Below are 18,693 nucleotides of genomic sequence, written 5' to 3' on the forward strand. Positions count from 1 at the left end.
ATACCACCCCCAGTCAAGTGGTATCGTGGAACGAATGAATCGGACCCTAAAAGCAACTCTCAGGAAAATGGTCCAACAAAACAACACCACTTGAGATTTAGTCCTCCCTTTTGCATTAATGTTTTTGCGTAATACTGTTTCAACTTCCACAGGATTCACCCCGCACACTCTCATGACCGGACGTCCCATGAAAGGCACAGAATTTTTATTAGGACTTCACTTGACCAGCCCTGAAGTGACGGCCCTCACCCACGAAACTGCAGTGAAACAGTTAGTAGAGAATGTAAAAACGGCTCAGCTAGCAGCCACAGTAAAACTAGGCACCAGGAAGGAACAGAGCAAAGCCTGTTTCGACAAGGCAGTGCATGCGACTGAGTTTGAGGTAGGACAGCAGGTCATGCTCTCTATTTACAACCCCAGCACATTCCTGTCACCCAGGTATTCGGGTCCGTACTCGATTGCAGACAAAGTAAGCCCCTCAGTTTATAAGATTAATTACCCCAACGGGAAGACTGCGTGGTTTCATATAAACCAGCTCAAGGCATATGGCTCGCAGTCTAACCACGCACACCACGTCATGCTCGACGCAGCAGACCACGCCCCGCCCACATCCAATGTATCCCTAGCCTCCCCCAGCACGACCGACTCACCCACGGACTCGACCTCGACTCTGCCCTCCCAACTCCAGACTCCATCCCGGAACGCCCACAAGCAGCAGCAGCAGAGACAGCAACTGTGACACAGACTTCAGCCACAGCACACCTCCCTACTATCCAACAGGCCCCACACCAGACGATTTGAACACGATTCGAGTGATCCCTTCCTGATCATAACAGCACTCACCAAAGACCACTGCCCTACGATGACGACCCTGACTCCGTTCCCACAGAACTAGACACTACTTTTTGGCACCGTGACACTTCGTACAGGCTCGTCCGGAATGACGAGATGGACCCTAAGTCACACCATGCAGCTTTAGCAACCCTTATCCATACGAGAGTATGGCATCCGGGAGAAGAGGATGACATTGAGTCTGACTCCCAAAACGAGAATTCCTTTGCGACCCTGTTCGCAACAGATAACTGAGGTGTCCAGATGATGTTTTAAAAAGGAACCGCTTGAGAGAGAAACGGTGTCCTTTCTGATGCAACCTGCATGATATTCGTTGCATGTTTGTTTGTTTTGTGTTTGTATGTGTTCTTTGTTTCAGTTTCATCAGCTCCTACGGCCACACGCCCCATTTGTCCACAGATACCTACGGGAACTTGCCGGCATGCTTATCAGCTGCAACCGCTGAGAGCTTGCCAGATCCCTATTTGTAACTGCTCTTCTGATTTGAGGATACACTTATCATCAGAAACCACTGAGAGCTTGCCAGACCCCAGTTCATAACTGCTCTTCTGTTTTGATGGTAGCACCTTTACAGCAACCCCCACGATGACTACATTCTTGCCCGTTCTTGTCAGTTACTCAGGCAGTGGAGAAACGGCAGTGGTACCCGCCCTGTCTGAGGACCCCCCCTCTGGTCAGCCAAGCTCGGGTAGAGCACAGCCCGCCCTACCCGGGGATTCCATCCAACTCTTACCCGTCGTGGCCCATACGCACCTCATTTTGGCTCTTTTAGTTCGAAAAGTTTGTTTCACTGTAAGATGACCCTTCGGTTGCCACTCTTCCTGCTATTTACATCCTCAAACATTTGGATGATAAATTGCACAGCCTGCGAGACGGCCCGCACTAGTTCAGTATTTTTGAGTATGTCTGGTCCTGAAATTCGTTTTTTTAACAAAACCGAAATGAGGGAGTCACAGATGGTGTGGAAATTGGCACTAAAGGACAGACATGCTAATGTACAAGATATTAAACAAGGCAGTAACAGACACTATGCTTGATCCACAGAATTCCAGAAGCTACAGGATGAGAACAGAGGAAGAGAAGAGAAGAGAGAAGACAACAATGAAGACATCCGCAATGTTTTTCGTTATTATGATTTATATGTGGTCGCGTGCAAATGCGAACCCCCTCACCCCCACTCCACCGGCCGTAAATTATTCACTCCCCCATAGCACCCAGAGCCGAGTGACAAGTAACAACACACCATCATGGTGTGATAGGTTTGTAACGTGGTACTCCCTTTCATATGTAGTTGAATCCCTTTTAGCATTGACGATACTCTGCAGCATCGTGCAGACGATCCGCATGAGGAAATGGTGAAGGAGAGCCTACCGCTCTCGCACCCCGGTATACAGGATGAGATCCCCTATTTTCGGTTTCCACCAGGCCCCCAAACCCCTTGAGATGTAATAAAGAACTTTTGCTTTGTTTGTGCATCATTTGTAAATAAAGAAATGTGTTTCGTTTGCGACTGTAAGATTGTACAACTCTGTGCTTGACTGCCAAGCCGCAGAAAAATGTGAATGCTGCTATTATTTTTGTACTGTTAGGAAGTTAGAATGTTGGATGATTTAAGTGAGAGTAGTTTATTGAGGATAGTTAGAGATTCCAGTTCTTGTTCTGTAATGCATGTTCCTTTTATGTCATAGCGCCACTTAGAATTGTCAGTTACAAATTTCTTGCATAGTTATGGTCAGTATAGAGGCCAAGGAAGGATGCTCGCTGGGTCAGGGAATGAAGACAACGTAGTTATGTGATCCTTCACGCTTCGCGTTAGGGATCACAAGGAGGGAGTGTAGCCACCTGGGTTGGCCACTTCCCGACTTTAAAATGGAGATTCGCTAAGAATGCAGGGAAATTCAGCCAAGGACAGAAAAACAAGCAGGTGCAAAATCTCCTGTATATTGGAACTTGCAGAACCCAGACAGAACTGAAACTGACGACCATCTACATATTGATGAGCGATCCCCAGGTACAATTGAAACAGTTAAGATAATCGAGGCCAATCCAGACTCCTCGGCGCCAGCGGGAGCCAAGACAAAGGAAGGCCAACGGACACTTAGGAACCGGCCAGTGATCAGGGAACAGCTCCAGTATTGGAGAAATCGATCCAAGTGATCAGAACTCAGTCCAATCACTTGGAACCAGGTACGGGGTCTGCCCAAAAGGGCGCGAAGCACCTGGGGACTATAAAGTAGAGTCCCCAAGTTCAATTAGTTCTTCTTGGCAGCTCTCAAAGAACTCTTGACCCCGACTCTCAACTCGGAGAGACTTGCCTAGCACCTGCACCAACAAGTAAGTGTCCAGTCAACGCACGCTACGAGATAGGCGCTCCTAACCATTAGTCCATATCAGCTGGAAGCCTGCAGACTCAGGATCGAACGAGAGGCCAATTGTTCCCCTGACCTAGTGGGTCCCTTTTCCAAATTTAAGTATTGGCCTGTTAGTGTTAGTGATAGCCTAGTGAATAGTATTTTATGCATGAGTAGCGATTGACTGTGTATATAATAAATGTGTTTTGATTTGAACCTTACTAACTGGTGTATTGAGTTATTGATCAGCTCTTGAACTTGAACCTCGTGGTGGTATCATAAAGATACCTGGCGACCCTAGAGCAAGGTGATTAAACAGAGCAAATTAAGTCTAAAGCACACTTAGCAACATTTAGCAACATATCCCACAAGCGTCACCAATAATGGCGCACTCTAGAGTCGCCAATATGATACTGAGGCTCTTTTTATGATATGATGTTATGTCGCAACAGCGTCACCAATACTGTGGGTGTTTATGTTTCGCTCACTGAAACACAAGGCTTTCCCGTATATCGGTCAAATGACCACACAACCAGTTAGTCAGTTCAAGTTAAAAGATGGTTTATTTACACACAAGGGTTACTTCGACATGCAAGCACAATATACTACAAGTTAAACTGCAACTATAAACTACAATAACCTCTACTTAACTTCAGGTGACCGGCACTGTACAAATGGAGAAGGCTTTTATCTTGATCTCACGTGGCTGGTTTGAAGAAGTGCCTCTGTCTCTGCTGGGCTTATCCGTCAGGTAGCGATCGTTGGTCTTGAACTTGGCTGTCTGGTCGTTATGCTGCAGTTGGGCACAGGCCGGATTGAAAAGAGGCTGGCACAGGCTGGGTCCAAAAGAGGCAGAACACATGACTGTGTCCCCTTTTATCCCTCTGGGATGTCGTGCTCTTTGGGATGGTCCTTGATCTTGGACCCAATAGTTCGACAAGGCTTCGATCACTGCCTTCGATTTCAGCTAATAAAGGGGCCGGTTCCTTGGTAGCTGGGCAGGTCCTTAGCGGTCATTGACCTTGGCAGTTGAGCTGTCTGAGTAAAGGGAGTGGCGCCGATCAATCTGTGGCTGTATCGGTTTCTTGAATGCAGTCCTATTGTTCTGGGGAAATGGGCCATTAGAATGCAAACGAGCAGGGGTTTCGATCAGGTCTAGCTACGTGCGTTTGAAATACACAGAAGCTCTGCATCTGTCTGAGCCTGGGTTGGCCATAATTCCCATGGTCCTTTGCAGGTGGCCATCTCAGATGGCTACAGAACAAAGAACATAGAACATACAGTGGAGAAAGAGGCCATTCGGCCCATCGTGTCTGCACCAACCCACTTAAGCCCTCACTTCCACCTTATCCCATTAACCCAAGAACCCCTCCTATTCTTTTTTGGTCACGAAGGGCAATTTATCATGGCCAATCCACCTAACCCTCACTTCTTTGGACTGTGGGAGAAAACCGGAGCACCCGGAGGAAACCCACGCAGACACGGGGATAACGTGCAGACTCCGCACAGACAGTGACCCAGCGGGGATTGGGCCTAGGTTTGTGGTGTGGGCCATATTGTTATATCAGGAATTGAAGGGGAATGTTTGTACAAATGAGAACTCGGGATATTTTCGGCTGCATTGGGGAACGAGGCCTTTGCATTGGCCATTGCACTGAGGTGTTAGAATAAGTAGAGGGGATAGTGGGCGGGGGGGGGGGGTGAAGGGGATGGAGCATAAGGTGTCCCTGTATGCCGAAGACCTTTCATTCTATATTTCTAACCTGGGTCCCATGGTGGGGGATATAATGGAAGAGGTTTGGGGGTTTTTGGGATATAAACTGAATTTGGAAAAGAGGGAGTGCTTTTTGGTGCCTTCTCCGGGGGTGAGAACTGACATGGGGGAATTACCGTTTTGTGTGGCGACTACTCACTTCTGGTACTTGGGGGTGCAGATGGCTCGAGATTGGACCCGGCTCCGTAACTTGAACTGGTGGGTAGGGTCAAGGCATATTTGTTGAGTGGTGATGGAAATTAAGGACTTATTTTTGGAAGGTGCGGGGTTTTGCAAAAAAAAACTGGTTTCCCAGCTTCCGGTGACCCTCGCCCTCCTCGATGTTGGAGGGGGTGTTTTCAGTGATGGTATTGGAGGGGATTTATGAGAAGATTTTGGAGGAGGATATGGCATCACTGGAGGGGGTTAAGGCCAAGTGGGAGGAGGAGCTGGGGCTGGTGCTGGAGGAGGAGTTGTGGTGTGAGGTGTTGCGGAGGGTGAATGATTCAACCTCGTGCGAGGCTGGGGTTAATCCCGTTAAAGGTAGTGCACAGAGTGCACCTGACGAGGATGAGCCGGTTGTTTGAGGGGTTGGAGGACACATGTGAACGGTGTGGGAGGGTCCGGCCAATCATGTACATATGTTATGGTTCTTCCCGAAGTTTGGAGGTCGTTTTTCAACACCATGTCAACGATCCTGCATGTGGATTTGGAGCCCAGTTCCCTGGAAGCCATATTTGGTGGGTCGGACGTGCCGGAGATGCAGACAGGAGCGGGGGCAGATGTTTTAGTCTTCATCTCGCTGATTGCTCACAGGCGGCTCCTGTTGGGGTGGAGGTCAGCTTTTCCACCTTGTGCCTCAGTGTGGCTTGTGGACTTGATAGAGTTCCTATATTTGTAGAAGGTTCAGTTTGCTTTAAGGGGGCGATGGAGGGGGTCCACAAGAGATTGGGTCTGTTTATTCTATACTTTAAAGAGTTGGTTACCGTCAGCTGCTGAGGGGAGGGGATGTTTTGGGGGGGTGTAGGATTGGGGAGAGGGTGGTTTCTTTGAGTTATTGGGTTATTGGTTGGTGTAGTGGGGAGGGAGGTTTCTGTTGTTCTTAATGTTTTGTATTGTTTTGTTTTCTGTAAAAATGTTAAAAACTGAATAAAAATATTTCAAAAAGCAAATGTGTCACTGTTGTAAGAGGTTTGTACTCCCATTTCTCCTTCCTGATAGTTCCTGACTTCAGTATTTTGTGAAGGACAAAACTACACAATACAAAGTTTGGTTCAACCAGAATCTTGATATTTATTTTAAATGCTTCTAACGCCCAATGCAAAGATTCTAAAACTAGTGTACATGACACTACACAACACTTAATTGGTTAGTCCAATTTAAATTCCACCACGATTTAACTTTGGCTTCCACTTAAACACATAAATATCAACATGACTTATGAAAGGCCTCTACTGAAAAACCACAGGCAAAACCCTATATTTCTGTCCAAACCTTTTTCAATTCAAACCCAAATCCCCCAGCCTCCCAGATTTGGTTGTTAGCCTTAATTTACTTTAAACATTTCAGTCCCAATACCCTTTGGATTTGACTGACAACTTACAGCTCCCCACATGGTTAGTCCTTCCAATTGTAGGCCCGCGAGCCTGGTTGACATTTCCAGACCCTCCTCCTTGACTGCAGTGCCAGACCCTTTGACCTTGGCCTTTTTATGATTATCCTTATCAAAATATCATACATATATTTAAGAAGACCACCTGCTGAATGGTGAACATAAAGTCATCCTGCTAGATGATCAGTGCTTAGCACCTTTTTAATCTCTGTCATCTGTTACATCCCTTGGTTCAGACAGACTGATACAGGACTGATATTATTTCCATAACTGAAACAATGGGCTCCATTAAAGAGAGATATCTCGGGCTCCCAAACTGATAGTCATGCAAAATTTTCTCTCCTTCTTGACAGTTGTAAATGCTGTTTTTGTGATAGCTTTTGTCTAGGGCCATTTGTAATAATGGCCCCCTCAGCTTCTCAGTTGGGTATCTGGTGGGAGCTTTCTTATGTCACTGTCCAAACGTCCTTCCTTTGCATCAGTTGATGTTGGAATTTTTGAATTTAAAATATAGATTACTTCTGTGTGTTTTTCATGTTGACGTTTGCCATTGTATTTGCAGTGCTGGTGTCCATGGGCGTTGGAGGTTTTTCATATTTCATAACATCCAGTTGCAGGAGATTTCGATTCTACACTGTTGTGTAATTTCAACATATGTTTACTTTTGGTGAATCATAGAATTTACAGTGCAGAAGGAGTCCATTCGGCCCATCGAGTCTGCACCGGCTCTTGGAAAAAGCATCCTACTTAAGCCCATGCCTCCACCCTATCCCAGTAATCCAGTAACACTAACAATCATTTTTGGACACTAAAGGGCAATTTAGCATGGCCAATCCACCTGACCTGCACATCTTTGAACAGTGAGAGGAAACCGCAGCACCCCGAGGAAACCCACGCTGACACGGGGAGAAAGTAGAAATTCCACACAGTCACCCATGGCCGGAACTGAACCCGGGTCCTTGGAACTGAGATGCAGCAGTGCTAACCACTGTGTCACCGTGCAGCCTTGATGCTTACAGTAATCTACTCTAAAAGTTTTCCTTTTAAAATCTTAATCGACTTCCTTCATTAATGGTTTCTTCTCCCATTAATACTTTCAGTATGATATCCTCCTAATAACTCCAACACACTCGTATAAATTTATCACCCTGACCACTGTCTTCATTCCTGCGGTGCTGATGTTAAATTAGTAATCTATAGTTACTGACTCACTGACCAGTGAAACTAGTTATTTTCAATTTACCTTACTAAAACAGCACATAATTTTGAACATATATAAGGTCAAATGGGCAAACTTGGGACAGATTCCCCAGTCTCCGAGGCCAAAATCGTGTTAAGCGATCGGGTGGAGAATCCACGTTGGCGCCGAAATCAGGGGACGGTACCGCTTTTGCGATGCTCAGCCCCTCCAAAAAGGCGTATTCTAGGAGCACGCCGCATGGACGGTCTCAGGTAACGTCCCGATGCTCCGACCCCGATGGGCTGGGTTCCCCACGGCTTGGGTTTCTCATGCTACGTTTTGTCGAGAGCTTGGCGTGGTGGCTGTGGACTGAGTCCAGCACCGCCACAGTCGGGGGAGAGCCAATCCACGGGCAGGGGTGCCTTTGGCATGGGCTGGGAGCACTGGTGGGGAGGTAGTCCAGGGGTGGCGAGCCTGGCTACAGGGGAGCACTATTTGGCAGGCCGGGTCTGCATGCAGCCGGTGCCATGTTCCACGGCGCGGCCGCTGCAGGCCGCCACTGTGCACAAGTGCGGCCACGGAGCCGGCAATTCTCTGGCCGTATTAACAGCTAGAGCTGGGTGCTCCACGCTGCGTGCCTGCTAGTCCCCCACCAGATGGGGCATCGGTGGCCGTTTTGCATCGACTTTTCAGTCATAAAAGGCCAACGTTCCCGCACCGGCGTCAGCACTTAGTCTCAGAATTGGAGAATCCAGTCCTTGGCTTCTTGGCATGCCTTCTTTCATGGAATACCACGTAAATCAGGAGATTAATGTGTCTTCGCTGCTTTGGAAGAAAACATCCTTTTGGAAAAGGAGCCTCCACCAATACAATACTTTACATAGCAAACAGTGTTGTCTCAATTGAGGATGTGACAATATGGGTGTTTGTTTTAATTTGATTTATTATTGTCACATGTATTAGTGTACAGAGGGGCAGCGCGGTGGCCTAGTGGTTAGCACAGCTGCCTCACGGCGCTGAGGTCCCAAGTTCGATCCCGGCTCTGGGTCACTGTCCGTGTGGAGTTTGCACATTCTCCCCGTGTCTGCGTGGGTTTCGCCCTCACAACCCAAAAATGTGCAGAGTAGGTGGATTGGCCATGCTAAATTGCCCCTTAATTGGAAAAAATAATTGGATAATCTAAATTTATTAAAAAAACAAAAAAAAAAGTATTAGTGTATAGTGAAAAGTATTGTTTCTTGCATGCTGTACAATGCATACCGTACATAGGGAAGGAAGGAGAGACTGCAGAATATAATGTTACAGTTATAGCAAGGTGTAGAGAAAAGATCAACTTAATATGAGGTAGGTCCATTCAAAAGTCTGATGGCAGTAGGGAAGAAGCTGTTCTTGAGTCGGTTGGTACGTGACCTCAAACTTTGGTATCTGTTTCCTGACGGAAGAAGGTGGAAGTGAGTATGTCCGGGGTGCATGGGGTCCTTAATTATGCTGGCTGCCTTTCTGAGGCAGCGGGAATTATAGACAGAGTCCATGGATGGGAGGCTGGTTTGCGTCAAGGACTGGGCTACATTCACGACCTTTTGTAGTTTCCTGCGGTCTTGGGCAGAGCAGGCGCCATACCAAGCTGTGATACAGCCAGAAAGAATGCTTTCTCTGGTGCAACTGTAGAAGTTGGTGAGGGTCATAGCTGACATGCCAAATTTCCTTAGTCTTCTGAGAAAGTAGAGTCGTTGGTGGGCTTTCTTAACTATAGTGCCGGCATGGGGGGACCAAGACAGACTGTTGGTGATCTGTACACCTAAAAACTTGAAGCTCACGACCCTTTCTACTTCATTCCCATTGTTGTAGACAGGGGCATGTTCTCCACTACGTTTGCTGAAGTCGATGATAATCTTCTTTGTTTTGTTGACATTGAGGGGGAGATTATTGTCATCGCACCAGTTCACCAGATTCTCTATCTGGGGCGAAATTCTCCCCTACCCGGCGGGGCTGGGGGACCCGGCGTAGCGGAGTGGCACCAACCACTCCGGCGTCGGACCTCCCCAAAGGTGCAGAATTCTCCGCACATTTAGGAGCTAGGCCCGCGCCAGAGTGGCTCCCGCTCCGCCGAATGCCGGAAAAACTGGCACCAACGGCCTTTGGTGCTACTCTGATCGGCGTTGGGGCTAGCCGAAAGGCCTTCGCCGGTCGGCGTGAGTCCGCGCATGCGCCAGTGGAGGCCGTGGCGGCGGCGGAAGAAAAAGAGTGCCCCCACGGCACTGGCCCGCCCGCTGATCGGTAGGCCCCGATCGTGGGCCAGGCCACCATGGGGGCACCCCCCGGGGTCCGATCGCCCCATGCCCCCCCAGGACCCCGGGGCCGCTCGCGCCGGCAATCCCGCCGGCACAGAGGTGGTTTAAACCACGTCGGCAGGAGAGGCCTGACAGCGGCGGGGCTTCGGCCCATTGCGGGCCGGAGAATCACCGTGGGGGGCACGACGATCGGCGGGGCCTAATACCCGCTCCCGCCAATTCCCGGGTGGCAGAGAATTCCGGCCACGGCGGGGGCGGGATTTACGCCGGCCCCGAGCGATTTGTCAACCCTGCGGGGGGATCGGAGAATTCCGCCCCTCCTTCCTATACTCTGTCTCAACATTGTTTGAAATCCGACCCACTACGGTGGTGTCATCAGCAAATTTGAAAATCGAGTTGGAGTGGAACTTGGCCACACAGTCATAGGTATAAGGAACACAATAGGGGGCTGAGGACACAGCCTTGTGGGGCATGGGCATTGAGGATGATCATGGAGGAGGTGTTGTTGCCTATCTTTACTGATTATGGCCTGTGGGTTAGAAAGTTCAGGATCCAGTCGCAGAGGGAGGAACCGAGGCCAAGGCCACAGAGTTTGGAGATGAGTTTCGTAGGAATAATGGTGTTGAAGGCTGAGCTGTAGTCGATAAATAGGAGTTTGACATAGGTGTCTTTGTTATCTAGGTGTTCCAGGATAAGAGTGCAGGGCCATGGAGATGGCGTCCGCTGTGGAACTGTTGCAGTGGTAGGCAAACTGTAGTGGATCAAGGATATCTGGGAGGCTGGAGTTGATTCATGCCATGACTAACCTTTCGATGATGGATGTCAGGGCAGCACGGTGGCCTAGTGGTTAGCACAGATGCCTCACGGCGCTGAGGTCCCAGGTTCGATTCCGGCTCTGGGTCACTGTCCGTGTGGAGTTTGCACATTCTCCCCGTGTCTGCGTGGGTTTCGCCCCCACAACCCAAAAAAATGTGCAGAGTAGGTGGATTGGCCACGCTAAATTGCCCCTTAATTGGAAAAAATAATTGAGTACTCTAAAATTTAAGAAAAAAAAAATGATGATGGATGTCAGAGCCACTGGATGATAGTCATTAAGGCAAGCTGCTTGACTTTTTTTTGGTACAGGGATGATTGTCGTCTTCCTGAAGCAGATAGGGACCTTAGATTGTTGTAAAGAGGTTGAAGATGTCTGCGAATACCCCCGCCAGCTGATCCGCGCAAGACCTTTTCGGCGGGAATTCAGCTGTTGGTGTGGGCGGAGCTACAGAGTCAAGCGGTGAGAATTTAAACAAGTTGCTTCGCTGCTTAAACAGCGGCCACAGTGTCTTTGGGGATAAATTTGAAGAGTGACATCACAGCAAAGCAGTGACCTGATTGGCTGGTAAGCAAAGTGCTCCAATTAGCAGTAGCTGGGAGAAATTTAACTCTGTGTGTTGGCAAGTATTGTGATTGGTAAGTAAAATCTTTATTTCTTTCACTTATTCATTATTTGATATTATATTTGTAATCAGTTACGGTAAAGTGTAACAATAGCAGGAGATCCCAGACCCGTGTTATGCTCCTCGAGCTCAGTGTGGGAGTTCAGGTACGCAGCCGATGCCCCTGACTCCTTCATGTGCAGGAAGTGTGTCCAGCTGCAGCTCCTGTTAGACCGCATGAGGCTCTGGAGCTGCAAATAGACTCACTTTAGAGCATCCGCGATGCTGAGGATGTTTAGTGAGTTGGTCACACCGCGGATTAGGATTGGTGAGGGAGACAGAGAATGGGTGACCAAAAGGCAGAGAAAGAGCAGGAAGGCAGTGCAGGTGTCCCCTGCGGTCATCTCCCTCCAAAACAGGTATACCGTTTTGAATACTGTTGGGGGAGATGACTCACCAGGGGAAGACAGTAGTAGCCAGGTTCATGGCACCGTGGCTGGCTCTGCTGCACAGAAGGGTGGGAAAAAGACTGGCAGGGGTATAGTCAGAGGGGATTCAATCGTAAGGGGAGTGGACAGGCGTTTCTGTGGTCGAAAATGCGACTCCCGAATCGTATGTTGCCTCCCGGGTTCACAGGTCGGTGATGTCTCAGATCAGCTGCAGGACATACTGAAGGGGGAGGGTGAACAGCCAGTTGTCGTAGTGCATATAGGCACCACGATATAGGTAAGAAATGGGATGAGGTCCTACAATCAGAATTTAGGGAGTTAGGAGATAAATTAAAAAGTAGGACCTCAAAGGTAGTAATCTCAGGATTGCTACCAGTGCCACGAGACAGTCAGAGTAGGAATTCAAGAATAGTCAGAATGAATATGTCGCTTGAGAGATGGTGCAAAAGGGAGGGGTTCAGATGTTTGGGGCATTGGAACCGGTTCTGGGGGTTGTGGGACCATTACAAATAGGATGGTCTACACCTGGGCAGGACTGGAACCAATGTCCGAGGGAGTGCTTTTGCTAACACTGTTGGGGAGGTTTTAAACTAATGTGGCAGGGGGATGGGAACCAGATTATGAAGTTAGAGGTCAGTAAAGAGGCAGCAACTAAAGCCAGTAAGGTACTAGATAATAAACTCCTTGTGACTAAGGGGAAGAGTAGACCGGGAAGAGATGATGAATGCAAAGGGACAGGTGGTCTGAGGTGCATTTGTTTTAATGCAAGAAGTGTAGCAGGTAAGGCAGATGAACTTCGGGCTTGGATTAGTACCTGGGAATATGATGTTATTGGTATTACTGAGACTTGGTTGAGGGAAGGGCAAGATTGGCAACTAAATATCCCAGGATATAGATGCTCAGGAGGGATAGAGAGGGAGGTAAAAGGGGTGGAGGAAATGCATTACTCGTCAGAGATTATATCACAGCTGTGATTAAGAAAGGGCACTATGGAGGATTCGAGCACTGAGGCTATATGGGTAAAGCTAAGAAATAGGAAGGGTGCAGTAACATTGTTGGGACTTTACTACAGGCCTCCCAAAAGCGAGCGTGAAGTAGAGGTACAAATATGTAGAAAGATTATAGAAAAATGTAGGAGCAATAGGGTGGCCGTGATAGGAGATTTTAACTTCCCCAACATTGAATGGGACTCATGTAGTGTTGGAGGCGTAGATGGAGCAGAATTTGTAAAGAGCATCCAGAAGAGTTTTTTAGAGCAGTATGTAAATAGTCCATCTCAGGAAAGGGCCATACTGGACCTGGTATTGGGGAATGATCCCAGCCAGGTGGTTGAAGTTTCAGTCGGTGATTACTTTGGGAATAGTAATCACAATTCCGTAAGTTTTAGAACACTCATGGACAAAGACAAGAGTGGTTCTAAAGGAAGAGTGTTAAATTGGGGAAAGGCCAAGTATAACAAAATTCGTCAGGAGCTCGGGAATGTGGACTGGGAGCAGCTGTTTAAGCGTAAAACCACATTTGAAATGTGCGAGTCTTTTAAGGAAAGGTTGATTAGAGTGCAGGACAGACATGTCCCTGTGAAAATGAGGGATAGAAATAGCAAGATTAGGGAACCATGGATAACAGGTGGAATTGTGAGACTAGCTAAGATGAAAAAGGAAGCATACATAAGATCTAGGCGACTTAAAATTCTTTGAGGAAGTAACATGGTTAATTGATGAGGGAAGGGCTGTAGATGTCATATACATGGACTTCAGTAAGACGTTTGATAAAGTTTCCCATGGCAAGTTGGTGGAAAAGTGAAGTTGCATGGGGACAGGGTGTACGAGCTAGATAGATAAAGAACTGGCTGGGCAACAGGAGACAGAGAGTAGAGGTGGAAGTGAGTGTCTCAAAATGGAGAAAGGTGACTCGTGGTGTTCCAGAGGGATCCGTGCTCGGACCACTGTTGTTTGTGACATACATAAATTATCTGGACGAAGGTGTAGGTGGTCTGATTAGCAAGTTTGCAGATGATACTAAGATTGGTGGAGTTGCAGATAGCGAGGGGGACTGTCAGAGAATACAGCAAAATATAGATAGATTGGAGAGTTGGGCAGAGAAATGGCAGATGGAGTTCAATCCAGGCAAATGCGAGGTGATGCATTTTGGAAGATCCAATTCAAGAGCGGAATATACGGTCAATGGAAGAGTCCTGGGGAAAACTGATGTACAGAGAGATCTGGGAGCTCAGGTCCATTGAACCTTGAAGGTGGCAACGCAGGTCGATAGAGTGATCAAGAAGGCATACAGCATGCTTGCCTTCATCGGGCGGGGTATTGAGTACAAGAGTCGGCAGGTCATGTTACAGTTGTGTAAGACTTTGGTTAGGCCACATTTGGAATACTGCATGCAGTTCTAGTCGCCACATTACCAGAAGGATGTGGATGCTTTTGAGAGGGTGCTGAGGAGGTTCACCAGGATGTTGCCTGGTATGGAGGGTGCTAGCTATGAAGAAAGGTTGAATAGATTAGGATTGTTTTCGTTGGAAAGACGGAGGTTGAGGGGGACCTGATTGAGGTCTAGTAAATTATGAGAGGTATAGACAGGGTGGATAGCAACAAGTTTTTTTCCAAGAGTGGGTGTGTCAATTACAAGGGGTCACGATTTTAAGGTGAGAGGGGGAAAGTTTAAGGGAGATGTGCGTGGAAAGTGTTTTACGCAGAGGGTGGTTGGTGCCTGGAACGCTTTACCAGCGGAGGTGATAGAGGCGGGCACGATAGCATCATTGAAGATGCAACTAGACAGATATATGAACGGGCGGGGAACAGAGGGAAGTAGATCCTTGGAAAATAGGCGACAGATTTAGATAAAGGATCTGGATCGGCGCAGGCTGGGAAGGCCGAAGGGCCTGTTCCTGTGCTGCAGTTTTCTTTGATCTTTGTTTTGTTCTTTGTTCAGACCTGAGTGCTTATCCGGGTACCCCATCCGGGCCAGTGGCTTTCCGTGGGTTGACTTTCGAGAAGGCTGCTCTAACACCTGCAGTGGTGATCTCAGATACAAGTTCATCCGCGGCTTCTGGGGTGGAGGGCTCGCTCTCGCTGACCTCTTGCTCAAAACGGGCATAAAATGCGTTGATCTCATCAGGGAGGGGTGTGGGACTCTATGTTCCACATCTCCATCAGGTCCATTTGCTTGCTATTCTTGTCAGTCTTCCTTTTGCTCTGAATACATTGGGCACGATGTAACAGATCTGAGCATTTCAGACAACTAGTGGGAAAGGCCAAAATTGTGATCCGCACTGAACTATCTAACCCGATGGTGAGTTCCAGATCATGTCCAAATATGTCATGCATATCATTAACCCCAATCAGCATTCCATTCCATCGCATTAGCGAGATTGATGGAGAATGTTCCGGCATCCCAGAAATTAACCGGCTGCCCAACGAGAAATCATGCCGGGGTTGTTTAGTATTCTTATTTAAAAACATGAAGCTGCCACATTGGCTGCTGAGGGGAACTGGAGAGGTTGAAATTGAAAATTGATTGGAAAATTTATTCAATTTTACAAAACACAAAAAAAGATAATCAAGTTTGTACAATCTTTATAAAACTATCCCTACAACCCAGTCCCATATTTCCGTCATTTATCCAAAACAAAAAATAACAATTTGAAGACCTGTAAGAAACACTGTTGAAATTTCTGAATCCTTTATAGATTCCTCTGTTTATAGAGCTGCACAAGGCCTCCCCACGGGAGATTTCCCCATGTGTGTACAGTTACAGAGTCCAGCACAGATTTTGTCATCCCAAGAATGTGCCTCAGGCTTTTTGTGCCAACAGAGTGCAATAATGACGTGCCACTCTGGAAGCCTCCGGCAATGCTAGTCACCAAACCCAAGAATGCAACAGTCCATGGCAGTAGTGTGAGCATTACACTTCTGAGCTAAAGTCTGCACAATACAATGGTCCCATTGATATGGATTGAAGCTAACTTTAATCATCTTGTTATCCATCTTCCTATGTGCTCAGGTAAGTAAGTTCCTCCTCCTTTTCTTTCCCAAGGACACCAAATCATGTGCTAATTCAATTTTAATTGAACAGGCAATGGCATGTATGGATGTCTTTGAGTTTCAGGTAATGCAGTTTCAAAAAATATAATCTTGTTCATTTGTATTTTATTTCACTGGAATCAGCATTCTGAATTTTAACCCTTTTCACCCATGTCATCTAATTAATAATGCTCAGAAAACATGTGTCCTGTATCCTCTCTGCATAATCCCTTGAAGTCTTCACTCACCAAGGGCAAATGACAGCCACTGGACTAAGGCCTATGGCTATGTGTTTCTCTTTCATCCTTTCTACTGCCTGTCACTCAACAAAGGAGAGGGATGCACCCAGTTTTTCTCTGAGCTGTGCAAATCGCTGGGGTTTGAAATCCCAGCGATTCTGGAGCTAGACAAGGGCTGGGATTCTACGAGCCTGCACCAGGTTGGAAAAACATCGGGGGGGGGGGGGGGGAGTTGTGGAATCCCGCCACACCGCTCCGACGCCAGGCCGTTGATTCTCCGGCGACCGGAGAATCGGCGCCAATCGTGCCGTCGCAGTCGCCGCGGCACCAGTCGGGGCCGTTGAAAGCGCCCTCCACGGCGATTGTGCACGCTCAACTAGGCTGAGCACCCGCCGAGTTCCGCCAAGTCCCGCTGGCGTCGTTTGCGTATGGTTCTACCCGGCGGGACCTTGGCGTTCTGGCTGTGGGGTCGGTCATGGTGGGGGGGGGCGAGGGGAGCCAACTCCGGGGGGAGCCTCCATGGTGGCCAGGCTGGGGCAACCGATCGGCGGGTGCGCTAATTCCGGATGTTCCTCCATGCCAGGCCCCTGTAGGGCTGCGCCATGTTGTCCGTGGAGACGGCCGTGGTGCGCATGTGCGGAGCCGCGCATGGCTGTGGCGCATATGCCCCCTGGGCTGTGCCCCCTGGGCAGCATGAAACGCGACCCCCCTCACCTCCGCAGACTCAGACCCCCCTCAGGCCTGCGCCGCAGGGCGCCCGGATAAACCTACGGGGCTCCGCTGCTACTTTTGCAGCCAGGCCAAGCACCCCCGCCAGCACTGCCTGGCCCGCACCGCAATCTGTAAAAGCTGCGGCAAAACGGGCCTTTTTGCATCCATTTGCCAGTCAAAGACAATAGCTGCAGTCCTGAGCAGCGACCGCGGGTGCCCCCCCCCACCGTGCTCCTCACGCGCTCCTGCGGCCCGCGGACCTCTCTGCCCCCACCCCCCACCACCACGAGTGACCACCGGGTGCCGCCATTTTGGGCCCCCGTTGCCACGTGCGATCCCCAGGTGCCGCCGGTTTGGGTCCCCCACTCCACGTGCGATCCCCGGGCGCCGCCATTTTGTTCACCCCCCCCCACCACATGCGGCCGACGGGCGCCGCCATCTTGGATCGGTGCCGAGGACCCCGCAAGTGCCCACTTGCTGTCGGATGACGACTCGGAGTTCCTGCCACGACTCGCCTCAGTAACGTTGGATCAGTCACGGCCCCGCATGCTTTTCACGGCGACCATGAAGATCTTCCTCAACGGTCACGAGGCGAGCTGCCTGTTGGACTCCGGGAGCACGGAAAGTTTCGTTCACCCCGCCACGGTAAGACTCTGCGCACTTCCCGTTTATCCGGTAAAACAAAGAATCGCTCTGGCCTCCGGTTCGCACTCGGTCCAGATTACAGGGTGCTGCATAGCGCACCACACGGTCCAGGGGAGGAAGTTTAAAAACTATAAGCTCTTTGCCCTTCCCCACCTCTGCGCGGCAGCACTCCTGGGGTTAGATTTCCAGTGCAACCTCCAGAGCTTAACATTCAAATTCGGCGGCCCTATGCCCCCCCTTACTGTCTGCAGCCTCGCGTCCTTCAAGGTCGATCCCCCATCCTTGTTTGCAAACCTCACCCCGGATTGCAAACCCGTCGCCACCAGGAGCAGATGGTACAGTGCCCAGGACCAAACCTTCATCAGGTCCGAAGTCCAAAGGCTTCTGAAGGAAGGGGTCATAGCGGCTAGCAACAGTCCCTGGCGAGCACAAGTGCTGGTGGTTAAGACCGGGGAGAAAAATCGGATGGTCATAGACTACAATCAGACCATCAACAGATTTACGCAGCTGGATGTGTATCCTCTCCCACGTATCAACGACCTGGCCAACAGGATCGTGCAGTACTAGGTTTTTTCCACGGTGGACCTTAAGTCCGCCTACCACCAGCTCCCCATCCGCACGAGTAACCGAAAGTACACTGCGTTCAAAGCGGATGGGCGACTCTACCACTTTTTGAGGGTTCCTTTCGGTGTCACGAATGGGGTCTCGGTCTTCCAAAGGGAGATGAACCGAATGGTCGACCAACACGGTTTATGGGCAACCTTCCCGTATCGCGACAATGTCACCATCTGCGGCCACGACCAGCAGGACCACGACACCAACCTCCGCAAATTCCTCCGTACCGCAAAACTCCTTAACCTGACCTACAATAAGGATAAGTGCGTGTTTAGCACTGACCGTCTAGCCATCCTCGGCTACATAGTGCGTAACGGAGTGATAGGCCCCGACCTCGAAAGCATGCGCCCCCTGATGGAGCTCCCCCTCCCCCACTCCCTCAAAGCCCTCAAGCGCTGTTTGGGCTTCTTTTCATATTACGCCCAGTGGGTCTACAATTACTCCGACAAAGCCCGTCCCCTCATCCAGTCCACCACCTTTCCCCTGTCGATGGAGGCCCGCCAGGCCTTTAGCCGCATCAAAGCAGACATTGCAAAGGCCACGATT

This window comes from Scyliorhinus canicula, chromosome 2 (genome assembly GCF_902713615.1).
Source record: "Scyliorhinus canicula chromosome 2, sScyCan1.1, whole genome shotgun sequence".
NCBI classification, from domain to species: Eukaryota; Metazoa; Chordata; class Chondrichthyes; order Carcharhiniformes; family Scyliorhinidae; genus Scyliorhinus; species Scyliorhinus canicula.